Source organism: Aythya ferina (assembly GCF_964211825.1).
Source record: "Aythya ferina genome assembly, chromosome: 3".
NCBI classification, from domain to species: Eukaryota; Metazoa; Chordata; class Aves; order Anseriformes; family Anatidae; genus Aythya; species Aythya ferina.
The window spans coordinates 72851340-72869164 of record NC_140298.1 but is presented as its reverse complement, the minus strand read 5'-3'; positions in this window follow the sequence as shown (position 1 = coordinate 72869164).

The window sequence follows — 17825 nt, the reverse complement described above, 5'->3', positions numbered from 1 at the left end:
CACATGCAGAATTCTTTTCTGTTCCATTAATTGCAAACTCAAGGCATTTTTATACTATAAAAGCAGTACTGGAAATAGATAGTTTGGCTGAATCACTGGATCACCACAATGGCTAAGCAATAAAGAGAAGATTAAATAAATTCATGAATAATGCATTATACCTTTCTTTGGTTGGCATTTCAGCTTTTTTATTATTAACCAAAACAAGTAATTTGTTATCCATCTTTGCTTGAGTGAGGGAAATAAGTGGTCACCAAAGCACAAGGGAAAAGAGATTGTAAGCCATTTAATGATTCCTTTCAGCATTTTTTCTAAGTACATAGTTCCTCAGAAAACCACAGTTTTGGAATTGAATCACACTGAATTGAGATATTCCCCAAGAAGAACAGCAGATGTGAGGGAGGGTGACATAATTTTGTTTTACCACATAGCTTGGGCCTTGGTGCCGAGCACTGCAAACAGGGACTATTTGCATCCCAGGTTAGCAAGAGGGCTGGGACTGTGAAGTATAAAACTGCAAAATGCACTGTGTTCACAGATTCTATAAAAACACATAATGGATTGCTCCCTGCCTGTCAGTCTACCTATTTGGTCACTTTTAATTAAAGTATGGGTTTATGATCCAGTAGAGTCAGGTCACAACTCATAACAAAGACTTTAAAGCAGTTATGCTCAAAAATGAGATTTGGTTTTAGAAGAAAAATATAGTAATGGAGTATGACAGGGTCTCATTGTTTATTTGGTCTTTGCCTTCTATGCTGAGAGGGCTGATAAGAACCTCTCCTGTGAACATGGTGGCTCTTGACATGAAGGCATCAGTACCTGCCCTTGCCAAGCCCTGGGCTGTTCCTTTCTGGTGAGTAGAAATATATTAACTGCCTATTCTTACAAGGGTTCACATTTTCTCTGCACCCACTGAGAAGCCTTAAAGTCTGAAGGTCACTCCAAATTATCTTTAAATATTTGTTCTTCTCTCCATCTTTCAAAACAGTTATGAAAGCTTTCTGTTTTGTTTTGGGTTCTACTTCAACTCATATAGCAATCCTTCAGTGTAGAAATCCTCATGCCCAAATCATCAAAGATGTAAATGCTTGAATCTCACTGACTTCAGCAGGAGTTCAGAGACTAAATAGCTCCAAGGGTTCAGGGCTTTTTCTGCGCACCCTATTTATATCTACGTGTCTCTACCCTAAACCTGCTCTGTTGATAGGAACATCGGCACATCAGCACAAAGCCTTGGAGCACATTCAAGAGGTGGGAAGCACATGCATCTGGGAGAGTGCACCATGTCCTCAAATCTCAGAGCCTCAGCACTGTCCCTGGCCCATCTGCACGTCCCTCCTCACTGTCTTTTTCCCAAGAACCTCCTCTGGGAACCATATTCCTGCTGGCTGCCTTGGTTTGCAGCTGCAAAAAAAAACAGCCCTGGGAAGGGGTTTTGGCAATTTACAAGCTGCTTGGCCTTCCTGTTGTTAATTCCCAGTGTAGCAAAGAGACCATCCACAAGGACAGGAGTTAAACAGTCCATGAGTAGCATCTGCTCTCCATATCAGTGTCCTTCCCCAACCTGGAATACCCATGGAAGAACAGATCGAATGGAGCCATGAGTGGGGAGGCTCAGGGAAACAAAGTCCAGCCGATAACCTCAGGCTTGGGTAGTGCCTGTAAAACTCATGTCATTGAGTCCCATCCTACGTGCCCTGCATATCTGTAGGTCCCTGTATCTCCTGCATATGCAGCTTCTCTCCGCAACTGCAGACATGAACTGCGATCACCTAACCTGCTGCGTTTTGGAGCTTGGGCTCATAAAGCAGAGTGGGGTCTGGATTCTCAGAGCTGCTTAGGGAGCATGTCTCCCCAGAGGTCACTCCCTGAGGTGTCATGCTTCCCTTGCACCCCTTTCACTCCCCTCTGCTCAGACCTGCCTGCCAGCACTGTACTAGGCATTGGAAAAAAAAAAAAAAATTCTTTGAGAGACCTGCTCAGGAAGGCTGATTTCTTATTTTTCAAGGAAAGAGAGTACAATGAGAATAGTAAATGCAGGGGAGTTCTCACTGGTGGTTGCAATGTACTTAAGATATTTTTAGATGAAACATAGGCCTCAATCTTCCTAAAGATAAGCAAAATTTTCAATCGGTGTATTAATTCAAAAGTTAACAACAAAATAGCACCTGAGGAAAACGATTTGGTATCCAAAAAATAACTGAAAGAGATGGAAGAAAGTGCACCAGAATACTTGTTTTATTTTTCTCCACAGACTTTAATGATTATAATAACAATATCTGATTCTGATGGAAAACTTTTTATGCACATAGCTAAAGCATTTTATGAGAACGGGCCCATACAGAAGAGGAAATGGCTTTTTTTTTCTGGTGGTATATGGCTTAAAATGCAGTTCACTCCCATCCTAAGACTGTATTATCTGAGACTCAGTCTAAAAGAAGTAAGTCTTGCCCAAATCTCCATAAAGCTGAAAAAGACTTTGAGAATTCTAGCAGAGGGATTGCCTAGACAATCCATGCTTGGTTTTGTGCAAAGCCTGATTCACCCTGCCCCAAGTCTTCAGTTGCAGATCGTTGTCTGGCAAGGCAGGATGTGCTCAGCTATGCATTTGGAGCTCTGTGCGGATCTGAACTTTTCTGCATTAAAAACAGACTTTCTCGTGATCTGAGGGGCGGAGTGACCCTGGAAAAGTTGGATGATCTCCTTTATTTATATAGAAATATCGTAAGCTGCTTACCAGATGGACTTGTTTGCAAGCTTGCCCACTTCTGACATGAATCAATTAATTTACAGGGAGATTTTCTGGAAACCAGTAACCCAAGAAACAGAACCGATGGGATACTAGTACTGCCACCTGGTGTAGGCTCTGACCATTGCAGGTGGTTCCTACAGAAGCTTCATATTTTAGTAGCACTAATGAGGAACATGGAAGTTATTAACAGAGTAAATACTTCAAATGGCTGCATGCTAACATGATGCAAAGGAAATGGTTATCCTGTTACCCTTCTAGCCTGTCCTTCAAACTAAACATCTGCAGGAACAGAAATACCCTTGCATCTAATTTATAAGTGGACTTTCATATCACACAGTCACTATTTCAGTGCTAAATCATAACCCCTTATAGGAAATTTTGGGAAAGAAAGGAAACATTGAAGGAAAAATGTGGAAGACAAGAAGATTTAGTGAGTCAATGGTTCCCCTGGAGGAGAATGACCCAGGAAAAATGAGCAGAAACCTAAAGCATCAGGCAAGGTGACCAGGCAGATGTGCAAGAAAGATCAGCAAGCCTAAAGGGAAACAGCAGAAAGCTTGAAAATTGCTTCATGTTTTTTCACCTTTAAGGTTCACCTAGGTATTTTTTTCTACTCTTAAGCAACACCCTCTCATTGGAAAATTCTGTTAAAAGCAGAGATGGTGATCAACAGATTACTGATCTTCCAAACAAATGTCTGAAAAATTGTTTGCAGGAATGAGCACTGCCAAGGAAAACAAGAGGGCTGTATCATTATGGGGCCAGGGACACAAAATACACCTCAGTGTAAAAGTTTGCAACCCTTCCACCTGCTCTCCCTGTCCTGTTTGTCCATTCCACACATGCACAGGGGTGGAGATAACCATGAGCTCACTTGAAGCAAGGCTCACTGCCAGTGTGGAGCTCTCTGGAGTACTGCTAGAAGAGCGTAATCCTCTGTTTTGGACATTTCACACCAAAATTCAAGCAGGCATAACCAATTCAAGAACTAGGGAACATCTGACTGCATTAGTAGGATCAGTGAAAAATAAAAACAGAGGAACAGCAGAGCAACGAATCACCCTGTCCAAGGATGCTCAAAGTTAACAGGAGTTCAAGAGAAGACTGCACAAATACCCCCTACAAATTGCCAGAGAACACAAAGCTTGCAGGTCTTGTCCAGTCCAGCAAAGCAAATTACCACACATTCTGTGCTACCTAGTCTAACATCTCAACTCCAGCATTGTATAGGTGCTTTAAAAAAAAAAAAAAATCCAGAAAACATATCAGAAACTATCGTGCAGTCCTCCAGAAAAAATAGAATTAAACTTGTTTGACTTAATAGAGGCACAATTTAATCCCACTCTAATCTTGGCCATAAAACTCAGCATACCCATCATGTCAGAATATTAGAAGATATGTTTGGTTTTTTTTGTTTGTTTGTTTTTCTATGCTGATAAATATTAGGTTTGAATAGAAATAATATTGTTTCAGAAAACTGACCACTATACCATAATTTTGCAAAATCTGGTTACAGCCAGGTTTCCCAAAACTTTATGTGGGCCTGGAAACATCCTCTTGCCATCCCTCCCTCCCTCCATCTCAGGATCATTACACACAGACAGCTGTACTTCTCCCCTTTTACTTCCACCAGCTAAATCAGACTGACAGAGTCTGAGCAGAAACTCCCTTTCACTGTAACTGCAAATGGATTTCCATGCTCCTGCTGCCTATGAGAATGATTATGTAGAAAGAAAGAGTGAGAACCGTGACACCTGCAGTCATACACAGTCACTATTCTGCATCTCCTTGGATAGCAGAAAGGAAAGGAAAGGAAAAAAAAAAAAAAAAAAACACTAGGGAGAGCTCTCCATTATCACAGGTTTAGCTTTCAAACCTTCTTTTTATTCTGTCATTGTGGAATGAATCTTTTCTTTCACATCAGGTCTTTTCTTTTTTCCTTGCTACTTCCACTGTAGTAATGATCTCCATCACTTCAGTTTTGATTGATTCATGTTTTTATATCACAGTGCATAACTTAATTTAAGTAAAGTTGTTACACTATTTTTTTCAGTACGTTACATGGGAGCAAAGCTAATCACCTGACAAGCCTTAAAGCAGACTTTTTCAAAAATTTTATTTTACCATACTTTCCTTTGAAAACTTTTATCAGATAATGCATGGAAAATAGAAACTTGGTTAGAAAGAGAGACATCTAATAAGTACCTGTGATTTTGACCACAGTATTTTAATTATGTTTATTTTTATTGTCTCTATTTTTTTCCATTTTTGCTTAAGAGTACCAGAAAAAACTTTTCTGTAAATATATGGAAAATCATGCTTCAAGTATAAACAAGTGTACTTGATAAAACATGAAAGTACTGTCCAGGGAAATGTGTTTGAATGACTCTTTAGAATTATAAAATTATGGAAATTGGCATATTTATAGCAAATGCTTATTTGTTGAGTGCTATTTGACATGTAGAGTTATAGTTCACATCAATTTGTTCTGTGTCACTAATGTGTCCTGTGTGTACGTTACCTCGATCCATATAATGTGGTTGTGTCAATGGGCAGTGGATTAAGAAAACGAGATTAGCTCAATGTTAATTCCCAGTGTCTAAATAAATGACTTCAGCTTCAAGACGTCAGATGAGATAACATCCCAGCTAAATTACATCACACTACAGTGTCTGGCAGACTTTTTATTTTTGGTTATAAAAGGAAACAGATGAATATAGTAATGCACTCTAAAAATCTCTGAACATCTCCAATTCCTTAAAAATTAAATTAACATCTTGTTTTGACATTAATCAATAAATTAAAGGTGAATCAGATATGCCAAATCTCTTTCTGATTGTATAAATCAAGTATATGGTGAACCACACTTCCAGATGTCTTTTGTGCAAACACCTTTGTCTGTGGGAAGTGCAGAAATGTTTTTCTCTCCATCACATTCCCACTTTAGAAATATGCTGGCACCATGTGGAATTACTTTTGTTTAAATTAGACATGCCAGTGCAGGGAAATACAAAAACTACAAGCATCCATTGTTTAGCAGATAAATCTGATTAAATCATCCTGATAAAAAAGAAAAAGACAGCCCATACAGGTTTCCATGATATAAATCAAAAACATCTTTTGAGACATATCTTAAAGTAAGATCCCAAACATCCCAAAACCACTACAGACTGAAATAAAGAATTGCTCCCATTCTTTGTTGTTCCATCCAAGGAGCTAAGACCACTGCAAGAAGAAGTAAAATTCAATCATTAATTTTTAGAGTACTATATTTGCATTATTCTTTCATTTCTGTATCTCCAGCTCCCAGACACCTTTTGTACCTCCTCACGCAATTTAAAACCCTATTAATACAAACAATTGCTGCAGCTTTATCCTAGGAGAACAGCATACTGCACCTGTATTATAATGAGCAAGTCAGTGGGCTGTGACTTAAGCCAGTCTCTTGAGAAAAGGGTTTGAGTGTGTGTCTGTAGCCCACAACATCCAGCAGGAGCAACTGGAGCAGTTATCCCAGGTGGGAGAACGCTCTGAGTCCTCTTCCTCTTGACTAATTTAGGCTGTCTAAAGGGAGACACCTAACTTGAAGTTACTTTCCTAGTGTTTTTTGGTTTTTTGTTTGTTTGTTTTTTAGTTTTGTTTTTTATTTTGTTTTTCTATAACCAGTGGAGGACAGCTACCATGAGACGATGCCTCACCTTACTCTCAAGTAGAGGTCTGCTGTAGATGGCATCAACATAGTTTGCTAGTCTGACTATGGAGGAAGCTGCAATATCTCTGATTAAATCTATAACCTTTAAAACTAGGTGAGATACAACTTCTAACCCCTGCACTATTGCCTATTGCCCCCTGCAGCACCTGCTCATCTTGAATAGAAGAAAAAGTTATATACAATGCAGCAAATTTAAAAAAAAAAAAAAAAAAAAAGGCAACAAAACTGCTAGAAGTGCAAAGACCCATAACTTCCATTAGTAAATTTGTATTGATTTATTCTGGCTAAAGCTTGCTGATACATGTCTAACTGAGAAATTAGAAATGACATTGCATCAGGTTACTGCTTAAAAATTACTGCGTGAACATTATCTATCAGTCAATCTACCTTTTTGTTCCCTTCAGGATTACTTATTTATTTATTTATGCACTGTACAACCCTGCACAAAAAATAAAATAAAATAAAATAAAATAAAATAAAATAAAATAAAATAAAATAAAATAAAATAAAATAAAATAAAATAAAAGTACAGACTCCCAAATCCAAGGCTACAAAACATCCCAAGACATGTCAGCAGTTTCTTAAGTATTTTAGCCACATTAGTGCAGTTCTGCCCCTGAGTTTTCTCCACAAACAAACATGGCTTATTAGCTGAGGCACAGTCGTAGACTGAAACAGCTATTTTATATTTTAAACTGAGATAACATCTCTCTGTGTTGCACTGAATGGTTTTTACACATATGGTTCATGTTAGCTCTGGTATGGGTACATTCTGCTTTCTTATAATATATAGAATTGTCTTTTGAAAGACAGAGAGTTTCCTGAGAAAAGAACCAAATGAAGACTTTAGTCTAAGCACCGCCCTATTTAAAGTCCTGCATGTCTCTATATACATACTTCATTAGGAACACAGATATAAAAATCACCAAATTGCAAAAATCTGAATTCTTAAGGGGCTGAGTTCTTTTGTAACTCATAAAAAAAAAATCTTTTGGGGTCCAATTTTCTTTAATTTTTAAATTGTTATGCAAAACTAAATGTAAATTCAAGGCAGGGAAACCATATTAACGTTGCTACAAGAGGACAGGGAGGTGAAGGAGAGGACAGGAAGCAATGTATGATGGCAAGCCAAGACACCATGAGCACTACTGTGGAAGCTAGCTGCCAAACCCAACAGGGGAGAAACAAAAGGGAGAGGCTGCTTTTTACCCATCAAGTCACCAAAAAGAGCATGCTTGTGTAGCAAAAGTGCAACAAAAGCTGATGCTATAGGCAAACTGTCAGGGGGTTATTAACTATTACGGCAACTCTTAGGTCCATGTGGTCTGAAAAGGAGAATGAAAGCTCTGTTTTGTCTCCTGTGAAGATAATTAGTGACAAGTACAGAATTCATCGCTTTCCTTTTTCAGCCCCATGCCAGGCAACACTGGATACATTGCTGTGACTGAGCAGATGCAGGAACAGTAAAGAGCAAAGTTAAAGTGAAGTTAATAGATGAAATCTTCATGTAATCCTCTTCTGGAGCTGACATTTGGAGTTGGAGCCTGTGACAGTAATGTCTATAGTTTAACTTGTAGTACTCAGCCCAGATCTCCTAAGGTATTTAAGTATCTAAATCCTATCATTCCAGACTTCTTTCCTCTACCTGTCTTCTGTTACAAACACAACACCCTGCACAGACCTTCCGTTACAAGAGAGCAAAGACTAATGCTCTCTTTGCATAACATTCATGGAACAGCATATGAGAGCAAAGGATTTGAAAAACACCAGAGGAGAGCTCCAAGTGGTTAAGTTGCTCATATAGCAAATCTGTCTGGCTTCTGGACCCCACGTATCAGAAATTTCTTATCCTGCCCATTTCATTTGAAAAGACAACTTTTAATTTTTTACACTGCTCCTCATGTTTGCAAAAATATTGGCAGACCTTTTCAAAACATTAGGCATCATATGCTTATGCCAAAGGAGCGGTATCTAAATGACCTCATCTGCTCTCACTAAATCTCTTGTTTCACTGAAGTAAACAGTTGTGCCATGGATAGTGTCTATACATTGACCCACTGAAGCAGGTCTGCCTGTTTGAGACTGAAGCAGAAGATAACACATATTTACACATATTGCACTTTAGCTGAAGGTTACCAAACATATGGCAGCATAAATATTTGTATGACTTACTAATATTATTAATTAATCAGCGATAAGGTAATAGTAACACGTGGTATCAGAGCAGATTCAAAGTTTACAGAATTACCTGAGCTCTTGGCACAGAAATTTTAAATTTATAATTACATCAGCAGAACATCATACATGATGTTGGTGCATGAAAAACTAATAGATAAAAAGTTAAGCTATTAAACTGTTGTGATGGGATTAGTTACATGGAAAACAAAACCAAACCAAACCAAAAACCAACCAAACAAAAACCCTTATAATTATTGCTTCCTCTTTCAAGTACATGGGAGACAAAATGACAAATTCAAATTAAAAAATCAGCAGGCATGTACATTATGCATGTCTGGGAAGGATAGAATGAATTCCCCTTCAGGCAGTGCTAATGCTGCAAAGGTTCTGTTATTCAGATTGTGTTGTCTCTTAATGTTAGCAGCACAATCCTTCTGTGTTGGATTATAATATTTTTAACTTCTTTTGACTCTTTACCCTCCCCTTCACCTTCATTTCCATCTGTTGTTGAACAAATATTTTTGAGTTAGAATAGCCCTGGAGATGACAGGGGGAGAAACACAGCAGACTGGAGAGATGCTTCCCTGGTGGGAGCTGTGCTGCGCCAGCCCTGAGCCTGTCAAGCATAGTTCTGGTTTTGCCTCCAGTTGACAGGCGTTACATAGCAAGTATGATTGCTGAAGTAGTTTTGGTGTCCAATCCATGGGCTAAAATAAAATCATCTAGTCAACAGTGCTCAGAAAGCAAAGAAGACTTGCTTCTGGGTGTTTCTTCTCAGTGTCTGCATGAATTTATGGTAGATTTTAGCTACAGACAAAATTCACTGCTTAGGAAATAGAGTTGTCTGCATGAGAGGTTTAAAGTTTAAGCTTCTGCAAAATTTAGCATTTGAATTAAGTTCTAGATTAATCTTCTCAGGGAAATCTCCATTCACCTGACCAAAATAAATAAAACTAATTTGCTACCTTAATTCTTCACTGGGACAGTGTTTTGGAAAGTGCTGAGAGAATTGGAATTCCAGTAGACAGGTTAGAATCATAACTGAAGTAAGAAATAACATGAAGGGATGAGGTTGTTCATTGCACCAAGAATATGTATGAAACCATTGCCTCAGTATATCACAGAGAAAAAGAGGATGAAGCTCAACTGTTTTTGAATGATCACTTTAATTTTTTTGGAGCATTTCTGTTTTATGTTAGTAAAAACATTCAGACAGTTATGCATTAAACTAACTTCAAGCTTGCTCTTGTTCATCTGCCCATCTTCAGCAGGACATAAGCTCTTTGATTTCCCCGTTGTTTCTAAATCCTATGAGGTGCTGAAATGGGAGAACTGAAGTCAAAAAGGTAAAGGTGAGGCTAGTATATTGGCAAATAAAGGTAAAGGTGAGGCTAGTATATTGGCAAATAAGGCAGATAAACCTGCTGCTCTGGGCCAGTTCAAGGAAAGCAAAATTTCATAGCATCCCTCTGGAATAATCAAGGGGACGGAAGCAAGAATGATTCCCCTAAACAGCAATACTGACCTGTCTGTGACCAAAACACCCAAATTAAGATCCATGAGGTGTCTGAAGAACTGAAATGTGCCAAAACTGACCAGTAGTCAGTGATTAGAGACCTAAATGAATTTCCAAATTTCATTTCTATATTGATCTATAATTTTTATTGTCCTTTGTATGTTTTGATTGATAGATCTCTAGAAAATGCTATACTAATGTTCCCTGTGATTGTTTTCTTAGTACTTAGTTTAGCTGAGGATTCTTCATTCCCTTCAAATTTCCTCATCATTAATCAGCAATACTTTCAAAAATGTACAGAATGGATTACTGCACACAACTGCAGTGATTTTATCCATTCTGAAATGTCAATGATAATTTTATACTGCAGGTTTACAGCTATATTGCTTCCCTTCCAAATTCATGCTTATGTCCTTCACACTATTTGATCATCTTTTTAAAGATGATACATATAAATCTCCCTCTTTTTTTTTTTTTCACTCTGATCATACAGTGAGAACACATGCCCTTGGAAGAGGTATAATTCAAGAATCATTTAGTTTGCATTCCTAAAGAGCTAGAAATGCATGCACAGACATCCTATAATTATTAATTAGAAATAGAAACTAAACTGAGTTATTTATTACCAGGAATACAACCTACATTCACAAAGAAATGCCTTATCTCTACATCTAAATATACAATATGTCCAACCACAATCCAACAAAATATCTGTTCTTTGTCTGGATATCAGCACTACATAAGTAATGAAAGGCTCTTACATAGCCTGCAGCATGCTGAATCTGAGTAAATCTTTCTTTTTTCCTAAGAGGAATATATCTTGACTTGGCATGAACAGGTGTCTTTCACACCTGCTCTGAAACAAAGACCACACACTGAAAAATTAAAGTCATTTCTCAGCTAAGTTAGCAGAGGCATTTTGGAATACTTGCAGAAGGTCTATGCAAGCCTTTTTTCCAGAGTTTATCAGCTTCTAAGTTTACTACCAAGTCTATTCCAAAATTCAAACTCCTTTTTACCCCATCTTTGTAAAGCCATATTAGTTGAAGATTTGACTAAATTTGACTAAATGCCTTTAACTTGTTGTCCAAACTTCCCAGTGAGAGCCCACACTACTGCACACTTTGGGGTAGAATTATACTCTGTTTGCACCCTAGAAAATTGAAAGACTTGTTATTACCTCTTTGTCTGCCTCAAACCATCATGTCTTTTCAAATGTACATTGGTTTTGTTCTTCAGGGTGTGGAGGCATCTCAATTTAAGGTGGGCAACAGGTAGAAGCAAGTATTCCCAGAGGGTATTTTAGGGTAATTTCTGAATTTCTGAAGGTATTTTAGGGTAAGCAGTAAGATGAGGGAGAATTCAGAGGAGTTACAGAGTTTTCTGGGGCCATATGCAAGTAGATGGAACTGTATTTTACTTCATCTGAGTGAAGCAGCTCTTCCTCACTATGTGATGAATTTCAGGCTGTCAAACTGTACAGAAATGGCTTGCACAAGAGAGGGGGGAAACAATTAACTTCTTGGCTGAAAGAAACTCCCTTTAAACTGCCCTAGACCTGCACAATTGTGAGTTGCATGGTGGTGTTTATGCATGTTTTCTTTGTCTGACATCACACTGTAAATTACAGAGAGCTGATGGGCAGCTCAGTCAGGAAGAAATGAAACACCATCAGAAAAGGATAATAAATTTTCAGGCAGTGAGCACAGACTTTCCAACTCTGGATGTTAGTGGTATTTCTCAGGTTCATATTATGTTTGGAATATATTGTTCAAACTTACTTATATCACCCTTTTTTAGTGGTAATGGGAGAAAGATTCAATGGGTTTTGGATTAATATCTCTGTGTTAATTGCCAAATGAGTCAGGCTTCTAGTTTTTCCTAGTTATAACATTTTTTATGGTTGAGAGGACAGATTGATTATTTTCTTTTTGTTGTTTAGCTGACTAAAATGGAGTGGACACATAGCATTTTTTCTTGTATTTTTAAAATTATAAAGCAACATTGATGTCTCTTTTGTCAGGTTTGTTTCTTTTAATGATTTCAATCATTAATATTCAGAGATAGTTAAATTCTGTGACCTCATATTGTGTCTGAAGTACCTTTTCACTGCTGTTAATAAAGAAATCATAAAGAAAGAAAAAAGCAGTACTAGTCACATCTATTGTTATCAAGCAATAAGAGGGAGAATAATGACAAACCAAAAATCAAATACTATCAATAAGAGATTTTACTTTCCATGGATACAGATGAGTCTGCATGATCTTAGGAGTGTCTGTCTATGATTCTGCCCCCATAATTATTTATCACCATCACTAGGAAATAGGGATTAAAAACTAAAATCACAGAACCTGATTCAACAAAACAAATGAATCTTCTTGCAAATTAGAGTGAGTCTTAAAGACAGTCCTTTGTCGAACTTAAGGCATCTGGTAAGCAATGGGGCTGCAAGCTCAAAATCAGATATTTTCAACAAAGTAAAACTAAACTGAAAAGCTAACACCAAAGATTAGAGCCCTCCATAGACTCTCCCAGGTGTCACTGGCACAAGGAATTTAGTGTCCTAAATGACAGGGAAAGATTAAAGCTTACCTAACAACTGAACAGTTGCTCCAATCCATTAAAAAAAAAAAAAAAAATCAAATGTCAGAATGTCAGTGACATTTATCAAACACAACTCACAACTTATATTCATGTTCTCAAATGAATGCAACATTGAAAGAATTCAACAGAGAGCTGAGGTGTTATCTGACACATTTTTATTTCTTCCACCCCCAAAAAATTTGCTATGAAGAAAACTGTAGAAAAAGAGAAAGGATAGAAAGGATACTTTTGAAAAAGTTTAGTCCCACCAACTTTTTCAGGTGCAGGTAATGACTCTGTTCTGAGGTGATGTCTCCTTTTTTGATTCCTCTGAAGTCCTGTTCCTGAATATGCTTTTCAAGCTTAAAGATGTCACACATTTTTTATAAAGAGTAAGAGTAGTTGTAAGTCAATTTACTGAATGGAGTAGTGTTTATAAAAAATGCACTCATCTTTTATCATAAAAGTATTGTCATATGTGTTTCTACCTGCTATGACTCATTCCAAGTCATAGATGTGCTAAATATTGTTGATATACTAAAAGAGTATGTGTGAGTTTTATTTTAGGAAATATAAATTGGAAATAGAATACATATGTTAGGCTAAAATTACTAAGCTTCAAAATATTCATAAAAGGAAGTGTGATGCCAATAGTGGGGGGAAATGAAAAGTCAATGAATTGAGACTCTTCCCAGTTCATGAATCATTCACAGATTATTTCTAACCAAGACATATGGAGCCGTACACTGGGAAGACACCTATTCACCAAGTTGCCTGGATGGGTGTTTGTCAGCCAACAAAGCGGTAGTGGTGCCTATCTGGTCATGGGACATGCTCTCTGTTCATCATCTGGAAAACTGATGCTGTAATGGGAGTGAGGAATGGCAGTAAGGAAAAAAGGAATAGTCATAAATTTTGCCATCAAGCTTCAGTGGATCAGGTGGGGACCGCTTATAAGGTTCAGTGCTGTTGGGCCCAGCTCATTTGTGACCTTTCCAGTCTCACCTCTCTTGAGCATCTATCATTCAGTTGGTTCTGATCTCATCAAATTATCTGAGGTAGGAAATAGCAAAGAGAGAAAAATAAATCCTCATGCTGGATTCCACAAGATTAACGCACTGCAGGCTAGAGATGAAAAATAGATACATCTCACTCACATCCTAGGAAAACTTCTTTGTCAGTAAAGTTGGTGGAACATTTTGACTAATGAGGTAGTTATGGTGCAGTCACTAGGTAGCTTTAAGAAAAGGTCAGAGGCACACAATGAACTGAGTACCACAGGGTCCTCCCCTCCTCAATGCAAGGGGCTGGATCCACGTAGTGCCTTGATCCTTTCAATCCTATTATTTGTGATTTATCATTAAAAAGGCTTCCTCCCAGAGAACTGAGAAAACAGGAGTTTTGTGTGGAGGGGGAGGTATAGTGACCAAGCTGTTATTTTTCTGTTATTGTCTAAAAAGCCTCTGTGCACCAGTAGATATTTATAATCTGGTATGTTTTAGAATCAGTGTGTTATCTCCCAGAGAACAGCGTGTTTGATGTAATTCTACTGGGACACATGAAACAGAAGTTTCATGTGAATGGCAGAGCCGCCAGGGAGGTGCGTGACAAGCCACGGCTGCCGTGCTTAGCCTGCTTGGGAATACACCAGAAAAGATAACCAAACTTCCATTGTGATTGGATCTCTTTCTGCTACCAAATTAAACAAATAAAAATGAGAACTTTAAATAAAGCTTTCTGGATGCCATGAATTGTGAGAGCACTAGTGTGCCTGAACATGCTCACACATGTTTTCAGTAGCAAAATCAAGGCAGTTTATTCAAGAAGTGCCAGTTGTCCTATATAAATTTAATTTCGTCAGGATCACATAACACTCCAAGCTATCAAAAGGGCATAAAAAGGATCCCTTTGAGGTCATTTGGTCATTTTCCTACAACACAGCATTTGCTTTGCCTTTGCACATCCAATACTACCATCTCACTAAATGTAGAATGTCACACAATGCACGGGAGAAAATTGACTGTTTGCAGCATAATCTAGGGAACTATAAACATTGTAAAAAGGGAATCTTTCTCTTTTTCTTCCTCACTCCTTCTCCTGTATCCCTTGTTAATTCATACCACAGCATATATGTAAGGATCTTGTTTTGAAAACCATACTTATATTTCCTCCAAGTAAATAAATGTGAGATCATGCTGTGTTGCTGGGAACATGATAATTAGCTTTGCTGCATTATGAGAGCCTGAGGTGACACAGTGATAGATTAGGGCACACACAACACCTCCCTGAGCATTTTTCAGTCATCAGATGAGGAAATTATGGGATTTACGATTGGAACAGCTACAGAAATAAAATACCTCCTCATAGCTCTCTCATTGCAGCTGAAGTTCATCGCATTTTACTGTAGAGTGATGTTATATTTCCATGTTTCTGCTGTTGAAATAAGTAGCTCACTGATGCTGCGTTTGGAGATCCCTCTTGGATTGTTTCTGTTTCAGTTAAAGCACATAAACACTTTCAGATAAAGAGAGATAGACATGGCAGTGAGCAACAGACAAATGGTCATTAGATATTTGAGCTGAATGTCGAAGCAACAGACCTAAATCAGTATCATTTTTCTTGCAGGTCAGCAGAAAGAACCAAAGACAAAGACAGCACTGAATTGAACAATATGGTTCAGACCGGTTGGAAGCTCAAAAAAAATAAATGAAATGAAATGAAATGAAATGAAATGAAATGAAATGAAATGAAATGAAATAAAATAAAATAAAATAAAATAAAATAAAATAAAATAAAATAAAATAAAATAAAATAAAATAAAATAAAATAAAATAAAATAAAGAAATCATCAGGGTAAGAAGGGTGAGACATTTAAGGGAATTTCTCTGTTTAGCTTTGATAGTGAAAGGAAACATTTTCTTTGCCATAGTTTTCCAGCAACTGCAAAGCTAATTTATTAAAACACACATCAATGGTGACTAATGGGATAGTATTTCTTTTCTTTAAAGGTCTTGTTAGATATAGACTTGAGATATAATTTAACATGATGTCTATTTGGGATCCATAAAGGCCTTTTAAATGAGGAGATGGATGTGGGTCAACTTTTGGCTAAGAAAATCAGCAGCATTATACTAGAGATCAGAGCAGGGAATTGCATAGGTACAGGGCCATAATTTCATTATAAAATATCAATATTTCCTAGTAAGCCTACAAGAAGATGTACTAAATTACCTTCAGTAAATATGGAGCCTCATAGAATCTTCCCACCTGGTACCCAGGTATCAGCAGATATAACAGTCAGGGAACAGCTTTGAAGGAGACATACAAAGTGTTGTCTAATACAGGAGAGTTAAGGATTTCAGAGCACATTCACAGGATAAATTATTCAGCTCCTAAGAACAAGTCTTGACCCTTTACTGAAGCAAACAGCTTTTGTGCAGTGAAACGCAAGCAAAATATAAACTGACTGAGATAAAACTAGAGATATAGTCATTATTATTCACTGGCTTCTTAAAAGGAAACATTGTATGGGACTTCCTTTATACACATATATTCCACACACATGTATGTGTGTATATATATATATGTGTGGAAGTTTTAAAATGTTTTCTCATTGAGGAATAATTAACCCCATTGTTCCATTTGTTTCTTGCATCTCTCACAAATTTAGTCTAGTCAATTTTGAAAAACAATTAAGTTTTAACCATTTTATTGCATTTTATCTGCTATAGAGTACACATGATTTAACATCAGTAGTGATCTTCAAATTGCTGTCCTTGGACCCTTCAGAATTGTTAGATTATTTCTGTGAGGTTCATGAAAAACAATTTAAAAAAGTAACCCTGCTCTGATTTACAAATTTCAATGAATATATGTACATTTGATATACATATATATATATATATATATATACACTTATATACTATAGGCTCATATAAGCCTATAATAAAATATATTTTGGAGATATGCAGTGAAAATAACTGTTCTTTACTTCTTGCAAGAGACCACCTGCTTTCACCTAACTGAGTATTTCTACTCATGGCTGGCCAGTGGTAAGTTTTCTAGCAAATACATCTTTTTCAGAATGCATCCAGTCTAGTCTCAGGATACTTTTTCATCCCAGTGAACACAGAAATATGATCAAGCAATTTTTCTGCATTATTTATTCTTTTACACATACATCTCTCAATTTTTTCCAGGATTGGTGAGACTTAGGATGACAGAAAAGAGAAAACCATGAAAGGGTATCCCTTGATTTTAAATTATCTTATGAAATCTTGTTTTTCTTGAAATTCTCTGTCCTTCCTCATTTTTTTGTCACAAACATGAGAATGTGAAAGAAATGCAGACCCAACCCAGCATTCACTTGCTGTAGGCAACACCCACCACCAAGTCTGTCTCCCACTAGCTCAGCCTCTATCTGTGTCAGTCTTTGCAACAATAATTTAGAAGCTAATTTGTTGTTGCAGATATTTCAGTTTCCATACAATGATATTCATCAACAGGAAATTTATTTTTATATATATATAGATAGATAGATAGATAGATAGATATAGATATAGATACAGATATAGATATAGATATAGATATAGATATAGATAGATATAGATGATATAGATATAGATGATATAGATATAGATATAGATATAGATATAGATATAGATATAGATATAGATATAGATATAGATATAGATATAGATGATATAGATATAGATATAAAATTTTTGAGCATCCCTACATTTCTTGTCCTTCTCTAAGCCATTCTGGATAAGTTGGCTTCTTTCTCAGAGAAAGCTGCTACGATGCAGTTTCATTTGTGCATGAAGAAAGCTTTCTGGAGCTAGTAGCCTCAATTTATTCTTTTAAGCCCAGGAGCTGTATTCATAACACTATTAATGCATGAAGTGACTGGTAACTCTGGCCTTGCTGCACCTCTGTCTATGTACACCAAAGGTTTTCTGCACAATCCAAACACCCAGATTATTTACAAATCTAGACACTTTCAAAAAAGTTTTAACATCTTCTGTTTTGAGCTTTGCTATATTTTCTGGGTTTAGTGACAGCCCAGTGGATGTCAAGAC